Source organism: Olea europaea, chromosome 2 (assembly GCF_002742605.1).
Source record: "Olea europaea var. sylvestris chromosome 2, O_europaea_v1, whole genome shotgun sequence".
Lineage (NCBI taxonomy): Eukaryota > Viridiplantae > Streptophyta > Magnoliopsida > Lamiales > Oleaceae > Olea > Olea europaea.
Window position 1 is genome coordinate 6,896,394 of NC_036238.1, and position 8,300 is coordinate 6,904,693.

Sequence of the window (8,300 nt, forward strand, 5' to 3'; positions counted from 1 at the left end):
AAATCTACTACTCCCCCCTTTTTGAAATTAAAAGCACACTATAAATAGCTAAGGTGCAAATTCTTTAGATCAGAAAGTTATATTTAGAATGATAGAACCGGCCAATTTGTGATTTTCTTAGCACATAGAAGGTAGACATGGACCGGCTGTCTAGAGTTGGGGTTTTAGTATCTTTCTTAACTTCCTTTGCTGGGTCAGACTCGTCTCTCTCTTCAGTAGCTGCAGCAGTAACTTTAGTCCAACCTAATAGGAGATGGACCGTGCTACAGTGCCAGAACGGTCGATAGACGACTTGACAGAAGAGATACAGCTACAGTGGTTGGCATTTTATATTCATGGCGGGACCCACAGCAGTTGGGAGAGGGGGTCATCCTTTCTGGCAAATATTTTCGGGCAGTTCGGCATTGTCCATAGGAGATCAGAACCTTGTGCCTTTTGTGCTATAGGTTGGGATTGGCTGATTTAACAGATAATCAATCTCCTTTTCTTACGTACAACTGCCAGCTATAATTTGTAAAAATAGCTTGAAACTACAAAAATTCTAGATCAGATGAAATGAGCACTTTCTCAATTTTTAACACCAAATAATGTTGAGCTAACCCCTTATATTCGATTTAGATTTTGTTTCTAAATATTTTCGCTCATTTTTCATTTTTGCAATGGATACTAAAATTTAATGTGAAGTTCAAATTGTTGATCAGAAACTCTAAGAAAACTCACACGTTCAGTCACACAAAAGTTGAAAAATTTATTAAAAATTGAATCAATCACAGAATTTTTGAACACATTTCACAATCTGATTAATTTCACAATTAGCTTAAAATTTTCAAGATAAGCATGAAATTGTTGGGCAAATTCAATTATTGCAGAAATAAGTTTACCAATCCAAGCAATTAACTGAAGCAATTAAATATGCAATCAGATGATCAAAGCAAAAAAAAAAGCAAAACGGAATACCAAATTTTTACCTGGAAAAAACCCTCCAGTGTAGAGGGGAAAAAAAAACCACGGGGCAACTCCGGCCAAAATCCACTATAATAAAATATAGATTACAATTATTCAAGTTTATGCCCCTAAACTTGAATTCTCCACAAATTGGAATACCACAATAAACCAATCTCTAATACTACAATTATCTCACCACAAATCAACAATTTGATTAACCTTGTGAGAACCCACTTTGAATACTACACCCACTAAAGCATCCAAAATACAACTTAGAGAAAATTCCAATTTGATATGTGTAGAGAAGAAAAATAAACCTGTGTGATACCACACCCAATGTTGAAGAAAAAAAATCCTTTTTCTCCCTTTCATTTTTCTCTCCACGTGCCGGCAATCTCTTTCTATTTCCACTTCACGCAGCCACAGCTTCCACTTCTCTCAATTCTCACCAATTCGGCCACTGTTTTTTTGAGAGAGAGAGATATCTTTATATATATATATATAGCCACAGTTTTTGACTTTTCTTTCATAGAATTCTTCTGCCACGGTTTATGAGAATAGAATAATTCTACCACCACCAATTGACCTAATTAAACAACATTAATTACTTGGGCCAATTAATTTCCTTTTGGGCTGCATGTGATTTTTAATTACCACACAAGTGGGCTGGACCCACTCAACAATCTCCCCCTCCAGCCCACTGAGAAGGAGATTAACCTCTAACAAATTAGTTAGAATCCATGCCGGCCAGTCCGGCACAAAGCTCAAGCTTTTCTTTGGTCACAACCTTTGTCATCATGTCAGCTGGATTTTTCTCAGTATGAATTTTTTTCAACAATATCAATTGTCCTGCCACTACCTGTCGTAGCCAATGATATCTGACATCAATGTGCTTCGTCCGAGAATGATAAGTAGCATTCTTGCTCAAGTCTAATGCACTCTGACTATCACAATTAACTACATACATATCTTGCTTCAAACTCAAATCTTGGAGAAACCGTTTCATCCAAAGCATTTCTTTCGCTGCTTTAGTTGCTGTAATATACTCAGCCTCGATTGTAGATAAGGCAACACACTTTTGTAATTTGGACTGCCATGAGAGAGCTCCCCCTGCAAAAGTAATCAAATATCTTGAAGTTGATTTTCTACCATCAAGATCACCAGCCATCTGTAAAGCCCTCCAAAATTGGTTTTGAACCTCCAAAAGTCAAGCACATTTTAGAAGTACCTCTCAAGTATCTAAAGATCCATTTTACTGCCTCCCGATGATCTTTACCGGGATTAACAAGAAACCTGCTGATTACTCCAACTGCATGAGCAATGTCTGGCCGTGTACAAACCATAGCATACATCAAACTCCCAACCGCAGAGGAGTAAGGGATCTTTGCCATTTTTTCTTTATCTTCCTCCTTAGAAGGACAAGTCACCTTACTAAGTTTGAAGTGACTACCAAGTGGTGTTCCAACAGGTTTAGCATTATTCATGTTAAACCTTTCCAGCACTCTCTCTACATATTTCTCCTATGATAACCATAACTTTCTGGCTTTCCTATCACGACGAATATGCATTCCCAAAATTTGCCTTGCTGGTCCAAGATCCTTCATGTCAAACGACTTGAACAGATTTACTTTCAAACTGCGAATTAACTGAACATCCTGTCTCATTATCAACATATCATATACATATAGCAAAAGGATGATGAAGTTAGCACCATGGAATTCTCTGATATAAACACAATGATCTGCATCTGTCCTAGTATAACCATGACCCACCATAAATGAATCAAACTTCTTATACCACTGTCTTGGAGCCTGATTCAACCCATACAAACTCTTTTTCAACCTGCGAATCATATGTTCTTTTCCTCTTACTTCAAATCCCTCTGGCTGAACCATGTAGATTTCTTCCTCCAAGTTACCATGGAGAAAGGCGGTCTTGACATCTAACTGCTCAAGCTCAAGATACAAACTAGCTACTAAACCCAAAACTACTCGAATAGACGTCATTTTGACAACAGGAGAGAATATCTCATCAAAGTCAATCCCTTTCTTCTGACCGAAGCCTTTTACCACCAATCGAGCTTTATACTTCACTAGCTTTTCACCATCTTTCTTCAACTTAAACACCCATTTATTTTTCAATGCCTTTTTACCTTTAGGAAGTTCTGCTAGCTCATAAGTGTTATTCTTCTGCAAAGAATTCATCTCTTCCTGCATAGCCTTCACCCAGCTTTGTTTGTCCTTATGGGATTCTACCTCTTGAAAACATTCTGGCTCCCCCTCATCAGTTACCAACATATAATCTGATACTGGATACCTGGTTGGTGGACGATGCTCCCTGGTTGATCTTCTGATCTGAGATTCTGATGTAGTAGGCTGCTCTCCCTGCTCAACATCCTCTAAATCATCCTCATCAACCCTTGCTGGCTCATCAGCATGATTTTCAACGTATGTCTCTACCCCCTGAGTGACACTATCTGAAGGCAAGGAGACAGGTGTAAGATCAGTGACACTCTCAATAACACATCTTTGATTTCCAGATTTCTCAACATCTGCCAACTTCTGATTTTCATGAAAAATCACATCTCTGCTTCTGAATATTTTCTTCTTTTCTGGATCCCATAATCTATAGCCAAATTCTACATCTCCGTAGCCAACAAAAATGCAAGGACTAGTTTTATTATCTAGTTTCAACCGTTGTTCCTTAGCCACATGTGCAAATGCTTTACACCCAAAAACCTTCAAGTGAGAGTAAGAAACATCTTTTCCTGTCCACAATTTTTCTGGAATTTCAAAATCCAAAGGAGCTGATGGAGAACGATTAATTAGGTAGCACGCTGTTTGAACTGCTTCACCCCAGAATGATTTAGATAACCCAGCCATCCTTAACATACTTCTGACCTTTTCTATAATTGTACGGTTCATTCTCTCTGCCACACCGTTGTGCTGTGGAGTACCAGGAACTGTCTTTTCATGTCTAATACCGTGTTTTGAGTAGTAATCTTTAAACACTTTAGACGTATATTCCCCTCCGTTGTCAGTTCGGAGACACTTCAAAAGCTTTTCACTTTCCCATTCCACCATGGCATGAAATTCTTTGAAGTACTGAAAAACCTGGTCTTTTGATCTCAAAAAGAACACCCACAACTTTCGTGAAGCATCATCAATAAAAGTAAGAAAATATTTATTACCACCTAAGGACTCAACCTCAATGGGACCACACACATCAGAATAAATCAAATCCAAAACATTAGATTTTCTACTAGAGGATTTCTGAAAGGATACTCTATACTGTTTACCAAATAAACAATGATCACAAGAATTTAGTGGTGTACCTTTGGTAAAAGGAATGAGAGACTTCTTTGCCAAAATTTGTAATCCTTTCTCGCTCATGTGAGCCAATCGCTTGTGCCACAAGTCTGGTGAAGAATCACTTTCAGTTGCATTTACTGCTTCACTACACACCTTCACTTGTGTCTTGTAAAGTGTGTAACAAACCTTTCCTCTAGCAAATACCATTGACCCTTTTGTTAGTTTCCATCTTCCATTGCCAAAATAACTGTCATACCCTGCTTCATCAAATGCATGTGTAGATAGCAAATTCAAGCGCATGTCAAGAACATGTCGTACATTCTTCAATGTCAAGTTGCATCCAATATCTGTTTGAAGACAGATGTCCCTAATTCCCGCAATACTGGCAAAACTGTCATTACCCATCTTCACTCTGCTGAAGTTACCTGAATTGTATGAAGTGAAGAACTCCCGTCTTGGAGTAACATGGTAAGAAGCCGCTGAGTCAATAACCCATTCAACAAATGAATCTGCAACATGACAACACTGCTCATCTTCAGTCGAAAATACTGCTACCACTACTTCTTCTTCTTCTGAAGCTCTAGCTGCTGTATTTTGATCAGTCTTCTTCTGATTTTTCTCCTCTTTTAGTTTATTTTTCCAAGCCATGCAATGTTTCTTTATATGACCCTCTTTATCACAATAAAAATATTTAACCTTTCCTCTTGTCTTTGACTGACTTCTGAAATTACCACGTCCTTTAGGACCTCTGCTTTTACTCCTACCTCTGTTCTCTGTAATAAGAGCCTGTGCATCATTCCTACCCAAGTCTTTTATTCTTATTTCTTCATTAAACAAGCTGTCTTTAACTAGAGTAAGTTCTAGCACACCATTCGGAGCGGAGTTACTAAGTGATACCACCAAAGTCTCCCAACTATCAGGCAATGAACTCAGAAGTAATAATGCTTGCATCTCATCATCTAGCACTATTTTCATTGTGGTCAACTGATTTATCAAGTCTTGGAATTCACTCAAATGTTCAGCAACTGATTTTCCCTCCTTTAGCTTCAGATTCACAAGCTTTCTAATAGCAAAAGCTTTATTTTGAGCAGTGTTTCTCTCATAGAGACTCTCCAATTTTTCCCAAAGACTATGTGCATTTGTCTCTTGAGATATATGATGGAATACATTAATATCAACCCACTGTCTAATATATCCAAGGGCTTTCCTGTTCATCTTTTTCCAATCACCGTCACTCACATTGCTTAGCTTAGCACTATCACCTTCAATGGGCTCATGTAAATCCTTACAATACAAGATATCCTCCATCATAGGCTTCCAAATAGAATAATTTGAAGCCGACAATTTAATCATAGTGCCCGAAGTATTTTCCATTTATTCCGCAATAAAACCACACCCACACAACCTCAGTTCTGATACCACTTTGTTGGGCAAATTCAATTATTGCAGAAATAAGTTTACCAATCCAAGCAATTAACTGAAGCAATTAAATATGCAATCAGATGATCAAAGCAAAAAAAAAAGCAAAACGGAATACCAAATTTTTACCTGGAAAAAACCCTCCAGTGTAGAGGGAAAAAAAAACCACGGGGCAACTCCGGCCAAAATCCACTATAATAAAATATAGATTACAATTATTCAAGTTTATGCCCCTAAACTTGAATTCTCCACAAATTGGAATACCACAATAAACCAATCTCTAATACTACAATTATCTCACCACAAATCAACAATTTGATTAACCTGATGAGAACCCACTTTGAATACTACACCCACTAAAGCATCCAAAATACAACTTAGAGAAAATTCCAATTTGATATGTGTAGAGAAGAAAAATAAACATGTGTGATACCACACCCAATGTTGAAGAAAAAAAAATCATTTTTCTCCCTTTTATTTTTCTCTCCACATGCCGGCAATCTCTTTTTATTTCCACCTCACGCAGCCACAGCTTCCACTTCTCTCAATTCTCACCAATTCGGCCACTATTTTTTTGAGAGAGAGAGATATCTTTATATATATATATAGCCACAGTTTTTGACTTTTCTTTCATAGAATTCTTCTGCCACGGTTTATGAGAATAGAATAATTCTACTACCACCAATTGACCTAATTAAACAACATTAATTACTTGGGCCAATTAATTTACTTTTGGGCTGCATGTGATTTTTAATTACCACACAAGTGGGCTGGACCCACTCAACAGAAATTTCCATTCAGATACATGCTCACAATTAATTTAATTAATTTACCATATTGAAACATGAGTGTGTGATAGGACACTTTAGACACAATTAACTAGAGCATCTACATGATTTTTTATTTATTTTGCATGCTCATGTGATGACTTTTTCTATACTCTATTATGATTTATACTTATTATCAAGGACGGCTTCACATGTCTATAGTGGTATCCCTTTCCTCTAATGAACTTGTTTATTTACACAACATCATATTGCAATACAGATAAACACATGAATACTGATCATAGGTTTCCGCTTAAAGACATGTCACCTTCAGATGCCTACTATTCAGTAAATGGTCACAACAGTGTTGTCACAGTGTCCTAATGATATACTTATTTGGCAAAAATTTACCATATGTTAAAGTGAGCACATCACACTGATTGAAGATTCTAATTTTATCTCAATAACTATCGACCAATTTGAAATTCACATCTTATTAAATTTGCAAGAAAAGCCCCAAATTTTCTTTCTTTTTTTTCTTTTTTCAATTTCTTTTTAAATTTCTTTATATAAATGTAAAACACATACAAACAAAATGAACACACCAAAATAAAAAATAAAAAAAATTATGTATATTGAATTGACTTTTAATGTATCATGCATATGCCAACGACTTTCTCAAAGTTTCAAATCTAATCGTATCTAAAGCCTCAGTACGTTAATCAGCCAGTTATCCTCCAACGTGAATGTGTTCTAGAACAATAATACTTCTTTCATCTAAGTCTCTAATAAAACTGATATCGAATATCAATGTGCTTAGTCTTATAATATTGAACATGATTCTTAGAGATATTTTTAGGACTAGCATTATCAAAGAACATGATAAAAGAATCTTGATTAATATAGTAGTTGTTGACATCCGAACTCCAATCTAATAAAAACAGTTCGCTAACCCCACCTCAATTAAATGTGAGTTAGGTCCTTACTCCCAGGTCGGATAATCCGGTCATTATCTCAGAAAAATATCATGATTACCCCCTGTCACATCACCCTATCAATCAAATACACTTGCCACATGTGACATCATCACCGTCCGGAACAACGAATCCTAAGTCCTCAACCTCCAGCCCTTTGTAGGTCATCATTACCTGGGGAAAATATTGACACATGGCCACCGGCCTCATCAACCAATCACAAGAGAATCCCATGATTCGAGGTCCGAGATCAGTACTGTTGCTGATTTAATAGATTTGATGTAATGTCGGCTGAAACTATGTATAAATAATTGAATAGGACTCTTGTAAAGGGCAGGTGATTTTGATATAACAACTCTCAAGGCATAATTACACTCTCTAAGCATATTTTGTGGTCTTTTTTCAAAAATAAATTGTTCTTTTTTCTTAAAGTTGGCTCTAGAAGGAGGGCCCTAATTGTGAAAAATAGTCATATTCTCTCCATAAAATCCAAGAGCCATGAGTCGTAGCTCAAGTTCCAAAAATTCATTTCACACCCACCCTCATGAAACGAATACACCAAGTTCTTCATGATAGCAGGACCCTTAAATGACCGCCATGAGGGAAACCTGTACCAGCCATCAACGCAACTCCCCGAGAGTATATAAGACAAACGTATGGGAATCCGAGCTCATTCCACTAGACCTGCGGACCAGGATCGAAGGAAAAGAACCCGTTGAAGAACTAGAGAAAGTTCAAGTCTGTGCCAAGGACCCAACAAAGGAGCTCAAAGTCGGGCATGAGCTACAGCCATCTACCCGAAACGAAATTGTGGCCTTCCTTAGACAAAGCCTTGATGTCTTCGCCTGGAATTACGGGGACATGAGAGGAATAGACCCCAACAT